Raw genomic sequence first — 15,645 nt, 5'->3', positions numbered from 1 at the left:
ATTTGCAGGATGGACAGTCATAATTTTGCCACACAGTAATCACTGCAGCTGTTGGGTGAGAGTAGGGAGGGAGTCCTTATCATGTTCATTGATAAAAATGGAAACAAAGGATATATGTAAAATTTGACATCACTTCTTTTCCTTGATATTTGCCAACTTAAGCTAGGCCCAACATAAGAAAGGCAGAAGTGCACGTTCAATCATAAGGTATATTGCTATCCATTCCTATCAAAGGATACTGTTAGGCATGGCCAGGCCGGAGGAATGAGTCGTGGGAGACCAAGATTGGTCTATTAGAATTTATTTGGCGTGTTGAGCTGCGGGAGTTCAGGCTTGAAAAGACCATAACTTCCCAGAGCAAAAAGGGGTATGGAGTTTTATAGGAGGGGATAAATGAGGTTGTTCCCCCTTCAGTGCTTCAGGGGGTTTTTGTTGCCTTGTCTCTATCAACCAAGGGTTTCGGGCCATGACCAAGCCCTCTGGCTCCACACCCTGGCCCCCAGGCCTCTGTCCAGACCACCCAGGGCCACTGATCACAAGCCCCTAGGAGACAAAGTACAAAGCAAAACAGGATCAGATGGTTTCTACACTCCAGGCAGCTTCTCCAGGCCTAAGGCAAACACAAGCGGACAGGTACAAGGTACAAAGCAAAACGAGATGGCTTTAAAGATAAGAAGGTTCCTGTCCTGGCCTAAATATGGCCTAACCAATACTCTCCTCAACAACAGGAAGTAGAAAGTTGGGGTAATCACTGGTGTACTCGTTACTAACCATGCACAGTGGCACCCTTTTTATCCTACATTTGTTTGCCATGACACCACATGTCAAAAATATTTTTACATCAAAAAATGTTACTTTCATAAAGATAATTTACAAAGTCACACACACACACACACACACACACACACACACACACACACACACACACACCCCTAAAAGAAAACACTTATCTTCTCACCAGGAGATCACTCATGGTCCGCAGATTAGGAAACTGCTTGTACACATTTGCCCTCTTTACCAAATGGGATGGAATGGTAAATGCTACTTTTCATGTGATCTCAGAGTTCTGCCTCTGAGAACACCACCTATGTAGAACATTCTAAAAGACTGAAATGCAACTGATTTTCAACCGTTCACTTATCACTTTCCCAAGGGTAGATAAAACAGGCTGGAGAGAGAGTGAGGGTCTCTTTGGAGGTACCTCGTGGAGACGGAAAATTATGGTCTGCAGAGTGACAATGACATGAGTCACTGGTTTGCATCCTGGCTCCCCACTTTCTACCTCTGGGACCTTTATTTAATCAATCATTCTCTCTAAACTTCAATTTTCTTACCTGAGAAAAAATGAGAGTAATCATAATTTCCCTCAGTAGGACTGAGAATTTTTAAATTACTCAAATCGATACTGTAGTTACGACTTTAGTCACTTTTAAGTGACCAAACAATGTTGTATTATCTAAGATGAACTGGTGAACTAATAGCACCCACCTGAGTTTCTACCGATAAACAGGGAAAGATGGAAGAATGATAAACTTGGTTGCATAATTCTATCCCTCATGCGTGTTTACAGTATCTGCTTCTTATACATAGAATCCGTGTGAGATGTAAGTGGAGTCCACACAGCCATTCTGGGTGTTCTATCTGTCTTTAGAGGCAGCAGGACGAGGGGCAGAAAGGCTCATATTTGTAGGCAACTCACATCAACCCCTTAAACCCACCAGGAAAAGATGTTCTGCACCTCTTCGGTCTACAATTCCGTATAGCTGTGGCAGCAATCGGATGGGCAAGGCCATGCGGGAAGCTTTCTTTATTTGATGATCGGGCCACAGGGAGAAACAAGAGCCATGTAAAAGTCCAAGTTCACAACTCTATGTCTTGGGCAAGTCACTCAAACTCCTGTCTCCTCCCACCATTTACATATTTGCATGTGGTTTTGCTCATTATAATGTCATTAGCATGAGCAGTGGGGTGCTATTATCAGGGTAACCAGGAGAGAAGCTGGTGCTCTCCGTTCTTAGCTGAGACCACTAACCTACGTGATCCGTCTCTGGCTGCATCCTTAACTCACTTCATTTTGCAGGTTTCCAGATTATAGAGTTTTCTATAATCTCCCTCTATCACTTGTCTTACTAGCCAAACATGCTCTTCTAAACCCACTTATTGAATATATTTATGTCCACATATATATGCATACGGTTCTTTGTGTGTGGAAATGAATATATGTACATGTATACTATTTTGTGTACACCAAACTTTTTATGTACTTATTTAACAAAATAAATGTCTTTCCTCCGTTCAATAGATTAAGCTCTTGAACACTAGCCATCCATCTCCCACTTGTTGCCAGGGTTCTGATAAATGTTGATCTCTATTTAAAAAAAAAAAAAAAAATCGGCATTTTTCCATACTCTGAATAGTACTACACACTTACTATTTCTCAAGATGTTAAAGACATTGGATCACACTTCCTACATGTCCAGAGCCTGTGGAAGTCAAAAGTTGCCAAGGATTCTGAGTCCTAGGTGACCCTGGGTTCTCCAGGTCTCCTACAGAGTTCGTGTCTCCTCATGCTGCCTCAGATTGCTATGTGATGTGAAACAGCATCCTCCCCAAATTCCTCCTTTTCGGTCACTTACATCAGATATAACAGGGAAGTATTATCCAAAAGTGCAAATTCCTGGCCCTTCTCCCACCCCTCACCCTGAGTTAACGGAAAATTCTGATGGATGTGAAATTCTTTGAGTAGCTCATTGTTAGGGGAGAGATGGGAATAAAAGGTTGGGGACTACATCAGAAAACGCAGAGATTGTTCTCAAAGAGAGAGAGTAAAAGAAAAGAGTAGAAAAGTTGTGCAAAGAAGTGGTAGGAAAAGTAGAAACTCTGCTCCAGTTGAGTGTTTGAGAAAGTGGATCCTCAGATGTGTTTATTTAACAAACATCGATGTAGCTCTTCCTGTGTGTCTGGTACTGTTTCAAAGGCTTGACAAATATTAACTTGTTTCATTCTCATTACCACCCTAATAAGTAGGTACTATTATCATCTTCATTTTACAGATGAGAGAACTAAAGCACAGAGAAGTTAAATGATTTGCCAAAGATCACACAGCTTGTAAGTGGCAGGGCCAAAACTCAAGCTCAGGCTGTCTGGCCCAGAGTTCATGCTCTCAGCCCTGCTCTGTACTCCTTCTCATGTGGTTTATTAAGTACATTTCTCCCTAAGCTATTACAGACATTCAAGTAAAGTTTGGAATTAGCTATTAATTTTGGCTAGTGGACTGCATTCCTCTGCCCATGACATCAACTTGAGACTGGGCCACGTGGGGCCCCAGAATGCACTTGGCTTTTAAAAGAGCACCTGAGTTGATGGGATCTTCTGCAGATGGAGGGTGTGGCTTACAGAGAGGAGCCACAACATAACTTTACAGACATCTGCCTCCTTTACAGCCTCCTCCTCCTTCCCTTCCTCTTTCCTCCTTTCCTACCTCTTTCCTGCAGGATTAGAAACTGCAAATTCTTCTCCTTCTAGTAAACAGCTTTTATAAAGCTTCTTCTCTCAAGTATCCCTGCCCAGTCCCATCACTGTACATGGACACATTTTACAGAGCCCAGTTTCCTTCAAACAATATTTAAAGTTTGTCTTTGGTGGGATGCTCTTGTTCCTCAGGGTTCCATGAAGATGGATTGGAACTGAGTTTCACTAAAGCATTACCCATAGGGTGCTGACAAAGGCAAAAGGAGAAAACCCAGAATTACAAAAGAGAAGCGCTGAGAGTCACCCCTAAGAGTTGCCATGGAAAAATGCTCCCGCCTGACTTTTCTAGGTTATCCAGTTTCCCTTCACTTCACTCTTCTGATAAGCAGAATCTAGATGTTGATGCTTCCCAGCTATAACTGTTTATTGCTGAATCCCTGAGAAGCCAAAGCAGAGACCGTGTTCAAAAATCTGGTCACTTTGCTATCAACGGTGGCTCGGGCCCAGTGGAAAATGTTACTTCTTATGGCCAAATTGCAAAAACGCCCTCTTGAGTTTCCAAAAATACCTTCTGGCTGAAGAGTTCTTTGCCTCCGAGAGGAAGGGTGATGGGGTCGAAACAGCTACTGAGTAGAAGGCAGCAGACATTAGTCACATGGGGAGACGTTGCAGATAAATTTTTAGAGCCCCTGCAAACACAAGATCATATGGTGTCCAGGGGCATTTTTGTTGTAGCAGATATATCTTGGGATCTTTGAAGGAATGGTTGCACTGCCAACTCGTCAATTAATCAACCCTCCCAAGGTCGCCAGGGACGCTGTGGATTGGGCCTGGGCAACAGGGGCCTGGAGGAACTGGCTTTAATTAAAGGATTTGTGCAGTAATGGAATCCTGAAATCCTTTGAGCGATGTTGCATGAACTGGGCCTTTCAATCCCTGTGTGCATTTTCCATGGCTGCAAAAAAGCGACAAATATCCTGACCAAGCACTTTGAGGGAGGGTGTCGTTAACCCGTTTAGAAACCCCATTGAAGGACACATGGGTGGGAAAGATGCCCAAGCAAATGAAAAAAAAAAAAAACAACCCTGCGCTCTGCAGCAGTGGGCAGGATATCCATTCTCCAAACCCTTGTGATAAAACCTTGTGATATGGTTGTTAGGATTGACATTTCCTGCGCTCAAGTTTCTTCATCCTTACCGACTGTCTTCATTTGAATTGTTACAATTTGGATGGAATAATTAATATCTGAGAGTAAGAGTCTTGCTGGCAGTCCTCTGGATTAATTCTGCCAAAGATGTTTTTTTTGACATGCAGAATATTCTGGTAGGGCATCTAGTGGCTTCTTAAAAAAAAAAAAAAAAAAAAAATCAGCTACCTTCTTTTAACTAGGTATGTACCCTGGCCCCACCTGTCTGGCTCTTGAAGGTATTGTTTCTTTTGTGACCTTGATCAGACATTTTTCTGACGCTGGGCTAACCCCTTTTCTGTCATTGGCACATGTGAAATTCACACACGTGCTATCTTCTCATGGGTGTTCCAACCTGAGGGCTGCAGCACAGAAAATACGGGCTGGACGTAACGCCAATTTCTGGATGCTAACAGGGACACTACCTTGCTGCTAATTGCTACACATCTCTTATCAAGGCCCATTGCTAGGAAACTCAGCACCTGGATGATATGACTTTGTCCCCAAAAATCTCTTCAAATTACTATGATTTAACTTTCAGGCATTGGCTTTTTATCAGGAGCTGTTTGTTATAAGGTCTTCTTATGTGTTTTGAGAAACTACTATCAAAGTCTAATACTACATTGTTCAATGTCTCTTATCTAAGTAACCTGCAGGCTGGGTTACTCTCAGAGCTCAATACTAGGAAAACAGTTTGCTTTCTTTGTCGATAACCAGACATGTACAGTACATGTCTTAGCTCAGGCTGCCGTAACAAAATACCACAGACTAGATGGCTTAAACAACAGAAAGTTTTTGTTCTCGTAATCCTGGAGGCTGGAAGTCGGAAATCAGGGTGCCAGCAGGGTGAGGTCCTAGTGAGACCTCTCTCCCTGGCTTGCGTAAGCCACCTTCTCTCTGTGTCCTCACATTGGCGGGGGTGCGGGGGGTGGGGACAGAGGGAGGGCACTCTTGTGCTTTTTCTTATAAGGACACTAACCCTATTAGGTCAGGGCCCTACCTTATGACCTCATTTAACCTTAATTGCTCCTGTAAAGGCCCTGTCTCCAAATACAGTCACATTGAGGGTTAGAGCGTCAACATATAAATGCTGGCTGCACATAATTAGTCCCTAGAAACACATGTACACAATCCATCCAATGTTTCTTTCTCCCTTGAAGCTAGGAAAACCATAGCAAAGTTTTGGATTCAATTCCGTTAGCTTCTTTAACCTAGATTTTCGTTTATAATGTTTCCTTATTTCCTCGGCCTCATGACTCAGCTCTTGTTCTTCAACCCCTGTAATAATGTGGGGTTTTGTTTTGTTATATTGTTTGTTTATTCCATGTGTTGTAATGACGAATCTTCCAAATAAATGCTGGAAGGTGATGGAATATAAGATTGATAGTACAAGGAAAAATGTTTGTCATGACCACATGAGGAAAAATCCTCTTCAGATATGTTTGTTTGTTTGTTTGTCTTGGAGATCTGCCTAGCTTTTTTGTAAAGCTCTTAGCTTGCAGCATCCATAAAATTAAAGTTGGCTTGTTTTGAAAGGCCCAATAACAATGGGTGTTAATGCTGAAAAATAGATGAACTCTGCTTTCTGTACTTTTCTTCAGGAAAGTTGTTCCCAGCAAAAGAGTTCCAGGAATGGGGAATTTGATTTTTTACCAGTCACTGACTCAAGAATTGGTCATCTTTTGCTTAAAATCATAGATATTTCACCAGTAACTTGATTCTTCCCATGTATTCATACTTCATACCCAGTCTGTTATGAGCTTCTGTTGATCCTCCTTCCGTACCATCTCTCAAATACATGTTCTCCTCTTCATCGCCTCTGCCCCTCCTTAGTTTGGGATTCACGTGGTTTTTCACGTAGTGTTAAAATAAATGCTGTAGTGGGCAGGTGTTATGGTTTGGGCCACTTAGAACCCTTTCTGTATTTTGGAAATGGCCTTATCGTCGTAAGATAAGCCCAAACTGGTTTCCCCAGCATCCTTTGCACCCAGGACACAGACACTGACTTGGCCTCTAATCAAACATCTAGACACGAGACTTCAAATCAGAAGAAGTGAGTCAGTGAAGCGGGTCCCACACTCAACTCCCCCTGGCAAAGATTAGGACACAATCTCCTGGTTTCTAGGGGCAGAGGCCCTGGAAGTCATGTTCAGCATCTGTGTCTAGTGATGGCCCAGTGATGGTGGTAGAAGTGTCACCACTGCAGCTGTTCTCAGATGCGGTTTGGGCCTGGTTGCTGGCTTCACAACTCTTGACTGCCTCTCTAAGAGATTCTAGGGCTTGTCTACTCTCCGCTGCTAGGTCATGCTCTGCTGAAGCCTGCTTATTTAGTGGTTTTCCGTTATTCACCACTAAGAACTCTAGTTTTAAACAGCAGTCTGACTCTGACTGATTAAGTAGAAAAGTAGTTGATTAAAAGGATATTGAACAACTTCTGTTTTCAGGAAGATGCAGTAGAATTCTTTCCCTTATTCTTCCTAGTAAGCCCAACTAAAAACATTAGACATTATATGGAGAAATATAAGACGCCTCTGAAAGAAAGCTGACCGGTTAGGAAACACAGGGTCCAGGGAGTGACATAGGGAAGAGTTCCCTGGGTTTGCTTTCAGCCTCGCATATCCCAGACTGGATATTGGGGAAGTTAGAACTCCAGAAACACCAACAAGAACAGACCAAAATTCCCTACAGAAGCCTGCTCTCTACCAACGTGATCAGGACAGGGGATGCCAAGCAAGACAGAAAACCTTTAGACAATAACCACCCTACTCCAGACACGGAACACCGCAGGAAAACACTGCAGCCCCACCCCTACTCCTACCAGCAAAGGTCAGTAGCCTAGACTCCCCCTCTTGCTGGGCTTTAGCCATGTTCCCCAATCTCCCTATTGTGGTGGTGTCGGAAAAGGCCAAGCAGGGAGCCAGGATTTCATCCCCAACAGGTAGTAACATAAGAGGGGGAGGGAAGAAGCCCCTCGTTTCCCAGCCCACTCCCTGCAAGGTCTGGCTATGCTTTCTACCCTTGGGTCCTACCCAATTTTCCCCTTTTAACAAATCTTCCGCTTAACTTAGGCAGTTTGAATAGGTATCTGAGTATCACTTCCAGCCATGCCCCTGCTCAGACAAACTAAATCCAGCAGGATGCCTGGTACACGTACATAGTAATTGTCCAAAAGATGGTGTTGGCCATGCATCTGCCTCTTAAAGTACACCCCATACCTCCGACACAGCCTCCCTTTCTGAGGTGAAATGTCACATCCGCAGAGAGGGCTTCTCTCACTTGATGCTCCAAATTATGCCTCCAATCCAGCTCTGGTCCCCCTTCGCAGCCCTCGTCATGGGTGTCATTGCACATTTATCTGTGACTGTCTTGCACACTAGGTGAGGCTCCCTGGGCAGAGGCAGAATGTTACTGTTCAAGTTCACACACCCAGCAAGGCACAAAGCACAAGACGCATAGTAGGTGCTCAATACACATCGCTGGAACAAATGAGTCTCTGAAACAGGAGCAGTTCATTCCCTGAATACCTCTCAGGCTTCTCATGATGATGACAGGGGAGGTGATATATGGCAAAGTATGCAAATACGACCTGTCAGTCCCTGCATATTAATGTGTCTTCTTGTTCCCTCGCTGCTCCCTACCGAGCCTGCTCACCTCACTGGGCAAACTCCCAAAAGGGAGGAGCTGACTCGGATCTCCTCTCTCCACTTACTCCATCTTCCCACGGAGAGGAGAGGTGAAGAGGAAGAAAGGCTAGGAGGCAATACACACAAACCCATTTTCCCCAGAGGAGGGACCTGGCCTGAGTCTGCGGCTGCGCCCAGGAAGAATTTGGCAGCTCCTACCATCCTGCTGGGGTGCTAGAGAATGAACTCTTGATGACCTGCAGCCATGAACTTCATGCCGATGTCAAAACAACCCCCTCAGTCTTCCAGAATTCAAAATATTGGTGTTTTTTGTTGACCTCCCTCCATCATTTTAAATTGGTCATACAAGGAGTGCATTGCAGTGGCTGTTGTTCTTCAGTGGGGGGAGAAGCTTTTGCCCTGAGACCTCTCCTTGGCCTGCTGTTGCCCAGAACAAATGTTGTGATCAAATTACCATCCTCTGGAAATAGTAGACTAAATGGGAAATGCTGACAACGTCTAACCTGGGCCGTGCAAATGGCATTGATAGAATATCTGAAATAAATGAACACAGAAAAAAAAACAACAGAGAAAGCCTGAGGTGTGGGTTTCCTTAGCACAGCAGAACCTTGTGGCTCTGAGCCTTCTGTGAGTGGGAGGGCAGGAGATGCCAAGACATGTGGTAGGACAGTCTCTACTGACCTTTGCATAGTATTGTGTTCCGCCAGCATTGTTCCAAGTAGCAAAAGTGGCTCTGTAATGACGTCTGGTAATCAGAGAGGTGTTGGGGAGCTCCCTGGCCCCCAGCTCTCCCCAGTCATGGCCAGGGGACTGTGCTTCTGGGATCACAAAGAGCGCATGTGATATTTTGTGCATGAGGTCTTGCATTCGTAGAGCTTTTTATCCTGTTCCAAGTTCTTTTTGAAAGAGACATGACAAGAGACATTAACACTTCATTTTACAGGTAAAGATACCAGCAACAAATGCACGTCTCATCTAGGTCTGGAACTCAAACTTTATGATTTCTCTTCCAGTGTTCGTTGCACCAAAATCATGTTTGGAAGTTTAAATAATAATAATGATCATTATAGTAATTATAGCTGACATTTGTTGAGCACTCATAATGTGACAGATACTGTCTTAGGTATTTCAATGCAAATGATCCCATCCCTAGGAGGGAGGCACTGTTATTATCTACATTTTTATGGGTGAAGAAACTAAAGCCCAGAGAGGTTAAGTAATTTGTTCAAGGTCATACAGCTTGCAAGTGGCAGAACTCAGAGCCAGAACTCTCAATCCATGTACATGAGGCCTAGCCAAATTCAACATTAAGGGAAAGAGTAACACTGTTTAATTTATGTATTTTGTTTTATTTATTCATTTCCTTATTCTAAAAGTGATTTAGCTATGTAGTTTAGAAATTAAGTGAGGTTCACTCAATGGACTCTTCTAGCAAAATTTGGAAGATTACTTAATAGCATAGAAAGGTGTACCTGATAAACACATATAAAAGCAGGATACAAAATTGTAAGTACAGTAGAATTACAATTGTGTAAAATAAGCATGGGAAAATAAAAATCTATAAGGAAAGTTGTGTTGGAGTGGTGTGATTGTTTTCTAAATGTTCAGTAGTTATGTTGGAGTGGTGTGATTGTTTTTTAAATGTTCTCTATTTCTAAATTTTCTGGGTTTGTTTGTTTTTTTGAAAAATATTTAAGGAAATGTGAAAAACTTCCCAAAACATAGCTTGACTTACTGATTTGATTCTCTGGCATTTGGAGAACCACAGAGAGTAAAAAAAAATAATGTTTTAAAAAGCAAGAAAGGTGGAAGCAGCTCAAGTTTTTTCATTTTATTGTATCAAAACATCAAAGAATTTGTCTTGATTAAACTAGTAAAAATTTGTCCCCACTGCTGAGAGAGGAGAGAGAGAGAGAGAGAGAGAGAGAGAGAGAGAGAGAGAGAGAGAGAGAGAGAGAGGAGGAGGAGGAAAAAGAGGAGAATGAGGAGAAGTGGGAGGGGGAGGGAGAGGGAGGAAAGAAGAAAAACAAGGAGGGAAGGAAGGAAAGAAGGGAGGAAGGGAGGAAGGAAGGAAGGAATTAAAGAAAAAGAAAGGGATGAATTTTGTTGCACAGAAGAACCATTAAATTTCATTGCTTTGTTTGGGAACTACTTAACAAGTCCACAAACACTAATCTTGCTGGTAATTAAAACAGCGTAAATGTCAGTATTCCAATCTTTGACATTTGGTTTGGGTCTTGACAGGGCACAATGAATTATAGAGAAGGACTCTCCCTGTTGCAAGCACATATGTTAATAATCCTGGCACAAGGCTTTAATAGTCCTCTAGATATTTGAAAAAAAATCTGTATATCAAGATATATGCCATCCCTTCAGCACTTCATCACACACTGCCTTGTGGCAGCTCTTCTACTGCTGTTTTGTGTTGTTGTTTGGTTGTCTTGAATCATTTTTAAACATCTGTGTGTGTGAGTCTGGATTTGCCATAGACGTGGCATCTTTCCTGAGGGCACTGGCTGTGTTCTAGTTCTTAGTAACACAATGTCATATACACCAGACAAGGCCAACTACATTTCAATACTAATAATAATAACAGCTACCACTTATTATAGTAAGTGGTAATCACTTACTATATAGTAAGTAATCACTTAAGTAATGTTTAAGTATTAAGTAATTTTAAGTATTAAGTAATCACTTACTATACACTGGGCACTGTGCTTCCTGCTTACCAAACACTTGCTCATCTAAGGAAAAGCAGTGTGTGCAGCGGTTACAACAGGCAACCAACCAGCCTGACTCCCAAGTCCACAATGTACTAGCTGTGTAACCTCCGGCAAATGTCTCAGCCTCCTTGTGCTGGAGTGCCAAAATGAGGAAATAATGGTACCTTACTTCTTAGGGTTGTGGCAAAATTAAATGAGTTGGTTTAGGTAGAGTGCTTGCACGAGGTAGGCATTCAATAACTATTAACCTCTATTGTGCTCATTTTGTGAGTAGGTTTGTTCTTTCTTACAATGAGAAAACACTTGCCTCTCCCCACCCTGATTTCTTCGCTACACTTTCCCATCTCAGTAGATGGCACCGCCTTACTCCTAATTGCCCATGTCAAAACACAAGGCATCATCCTTGAGTTCTTTCTTTGCTCTCCTCCAAGTCCAATCATTTAACAAATCCTGAACCCTCCCACTGGATTCCACCCTGGGAAGCAGTCTTCTGTGGTGGCCCTGTCTGGACTAAGAAACCACCTCCCCCATCCATGTATTACGTAGGTTATAATGGGCAAAGCACTGATACTCTTATTTGGGATAAAAATAGAACCTACATCGCAGGGTTGTTGTGAGGACAAAGTCAAATAATCCAAGTAAGACACTAGAAAGAATGCTTGAATACAAAAACCACGTAGGCAATGTCACTCATTGTTACCATTGTTATTATATCCACTAATTCGGAGCTGGTCCAAGCTGCCATCAGCTCTCACTTGGGTTGAGGCTGCAGCCTCCCTACTTCAGTTCTTACCTTTTCATCCCTTCACCACACAGTAGCCAAAGGGATCTTGTTAATATGTAAATAGAACTATAACTTTCCACTGCTAAGAATCTTTCAATACTTTCCCACGACACTTGGATAAAAATCCAAACCCTTAGCTCTGGCCTGCAAGTCGCTATATGAGATGACCCTGCCTACTCTGTCCTCAGCTTGAACTGTTATCCTCCCATCACTAGAATCCAGGGGCACCAACCATTTTTTAGTTCCTATAATGTGTCAAGCTCCAGCCTGCCCCAGGGCCTTTGCACTTGCTGTTACCGCTGCCCCCAAAATGCCCCTTCTTCTATTTGCTGGTCTCCATAGTGTAAATGTTCTCTCTTCTGCCAGGATATTCTTATTCTGTCTGGGGTTGCCCCTCCCGCCTCACACCCCAGTGACATTTCAGTTCTTTGTAGCCATGTTTGAGAGTATCTGATATGTTTATTTGTCCACTGGCCTTTCTGTCTCTTCAACTAGCATACAGCTTGTTCTAGTTACTAGGGTGGCGTGGCAGATTACTCCAAAACTTGTCGTATAAAACAACCAATTATTATGTTCCCAGATTATGGAAGTAAGGAAGTCAGATAATGAATATGGGGATGACTGAGCTCTCGGGGCCTTAGCAGGAAGCTGCAAAGACTAGAGCATAGCAGCAACGATGTAGCTGGACTTCCTCTTTGTCAACTCAGGGATCCCAAGGTAGATGTCCCAAGGGAGAGGGGAAGGAGAATGCCATCTCACCTTTTATGAGGTAGTCTTGAAGGTGATGCAGCATCACGTCCACCATAGTCACAGGCTTGTCCTGATTCAAGGGCAGAGAACATAGACCCCCCACCTCTCCATGGAAGAGTGTCAGTGTCACAATGTAAGAAGAGAACATGGTATATACATACATACAATGCTATGTAATTCAGCCTTAAAAAGGAAGGAAATTCTGCGATTTGTGACAACAGGGATGGACCTGAAGGACATTATGCTCAACGAAATAAGCCAGATACTGAAAGACAAATATTGCATGATCTCTCTTATGTGTGGAATCTAAAAAAGACAAACTCATAGAAGCAGAGGGCAGAATGGTCGTTGCCAGAGACTGACGGGAAGGTGATGGCCAAAGTACACAAAGTTTTAGTTCTGCAAGATAAATACGTTCTGGAGACCTACTATACAGCATAGTACCTATAGCTAATAATGCTGTATTGTACACTTAAAATTTGCTTAGAGGGTAGATCTTATGTTAAGTGTTCTTACCACAAACATAAAAACAATAGTAATAATAAAGAGGGAAGGAGGAAACTTTGAGAAGTGATGGATATGTTTATGGCTTTGATGGTGGTGATGGTTTCCAAGGTGTATACCTATCCTCAAACTCATCAAGTTGTATACATTAAGTATGTAGAGATTTTTACACACCACTCATAGCTCAAAAGTGATTTAAAACAAAATAATAAGCATGGATTCATGATTTGGTTTGTTTTCATTGTTTGCAAGGGTGTTTAATATAAAATAAAAATTAATATAGAAGAAGAAAAAGGAGAGGAAGGAGGAGGAGGAGGAGGAGGAGAAGGGGGGAGAACGTGGATGGCATATACTGGTCCAGCCATCTTTGAAAACACAGGCTGCCAGAGAGCACCACGAGAGCAGCAACCTTGCCTTGCTTATCTTGTATCCAGAGTAGTGTCTGGCACTTAGTAGATGATCAATAAATATTTGTTCAATCAAGGAATTAAATGCCCTATAAGTATCATTTTGTAGACGAAAATCTTGAGACTCAGTGAATGACTCAGGTAGAAACCCAGGTCTGACTCCGACAGCAGTTTCTTAACAAATTATAGACTCTATTCCCTCCCCAATGTTAAATATTAAATAAACAAACAAAAGAACAAAGGGGTGAATCATTCTATGTCTTCCCTAGTGAAATTATTCTAATATCACTGATTCATATTCAGATTCTATCAAGTCTCCAATTTCATTCCCAGATTTTCCTTCCCCAAACATTTTAGTGCTGATTCTTATCACTGATAGGTACAGAGCATCCTTTTTCAGTAGGATCGTGTAAGGTCTGGTCTTAGGATACCTAAGACTGTTGTTTCCAAGTTAAAGGCCCTGGGAATGGTTAAATACAGCTCGCGACGGACTCCAGCCAAGGACTGTTGACGCAGCCTTAAAAACTGCAAGTATCTGAAGACTTATTTTCACTTGCACAAGGCAGGGCCTTTCTGTAGGCTATGGTTTCTGGTCTTGGCTGGTGGTGGAGTGACTAGACGCAGTCATGGTTCAGATGAAGAGCGCCACCTACTGGTGACCTGCTCCACCTCCAACACCACTACAGCTGGGCGGGCTTAGACCTCCTGGGTCATGGTCAAAAGGGTGTGCAGGGCTATTCTCAGCAGCATGGTGGAATCTTGGTTTTGACCTCCAACTCTAGTATTTGATGTAATACTGAGGTCGACACAATCATAGCACATTAAATACAGGGCAGGCCAGTGTGGTTCTGTGAGGCAGGGTGGTAACTCAAGTGGGAAACTATTCTTTCCAAATACAGCTTATATTTTTCTGGCAAGCCTCTCCACTGAATGTTACCTCATCAAGGGGAATGATTTTATAACATATTTAATATCATTCTAGTAAGATATTAACTAGGTTATCATTTCCAGTAATAAAGTGTTCACTTTACCTCCATTTTCATGGGTTCCTGAGAAATTCCAATGTATTAATAATATAACATAGGACAAGAAAGAGCAACCTCTACTACTTTGTGTTTCAGCTAGGAGGCTTGTAGCCACAAGCAACAGAAAGCCATGGCAACTGGACTAAATAAATAGTTCATACAGTATGACTCCATTTATGTGAAGTTCTAGGATAGGCAAAACTAATATGTAGGAATAGAAATTAGAACAGGGTCTGGAGCAAAGATGAGGAGTTAATTGCCAGAAGATACAAAGGAAGTTCTGTAGGGATAAAATGTTCTATATCTTGATGGGATTAGAGTTACTCAGAGGTACATATTAGTCAGAATCCATCAAAAGGGGCAATTAAGATTTGTGCATTTCACTTACATACATTTTTCCTGGAAAAAAAGAGATATAAATAAATATTGAACTCTAGTTAATGACTTGCATTTGATGTCTGCAACTTCCTTTGAAATCCACTAAGAAATAAGATGAATTGACAGATGCACTGAGAGCTGGATTGATACGTGATAAAGCAAAAAGGGCAAAATGTTAATCACTATAGGATTAAAGTGTTGTGTATGTGGGTGTTCACCATACAATTCTTTCAACTTTTCTGAATGTTTGAAAATGTCCATAATAAGTGAAAAGGAAAATTAAAAAAAAAAAGTAGCGAACAAAGCCACATAACACATGTACTCACCTCCAGGTTGGAATAAGTTAAGAAAATACCAAGTTTGGGCTGCTTTGGGCTGGAATTATCTCAACGCAGTTATCTTAGAAAGAAGAACAGATTGGGGAGTTCAGATGTTACCAATTAATTCTTTTGAAGGTTTTTTTTTTTAATTTTGAGTTGCCCCGGAGCCTCCTGGCCTATCCCTGTAGTAGTGGTCGACCCCCAAATTGAACTAATGAGGCCGAGGAAGAAGAGTTTTACCAATTACTTGTACCTGTCTGTAACCGCTTGACTAGCAAGAACATTTTTTAAAAAATGGCTGAGAGCCTGCCTTTCCCCATGTCTATCACCTTTCTAACTTTCTCCGTATTTTTTTCAACGAGAATAACCCCTCCTAAGCATCCTGTCTCTGGAAAGAAGCTACACAAAAAATTCTTATTGAAGAGAGCCAACAAAGCTCTTTAAACCATCAAG

This window comes from Rhinolophus sinicus, linkage group LG02, assembly GCF_036562045.2.
Source record: "Rhinolophus sinicus isolate RSC01 linkage group LG02, ASM3656204v1, whole genome shotgun sequence".
Lineage (NCBI taxonomy): Eukaryota > Metazoa > Chordata > Mammalia > Chiroptera > Rhinolophidae > Rhinolophus > Rhinolophus sinicus.
The sequence above is the reverse complement of the archived record's forward strand: the minus strand, read 5'-3'. Positions refer to the sequence as shown.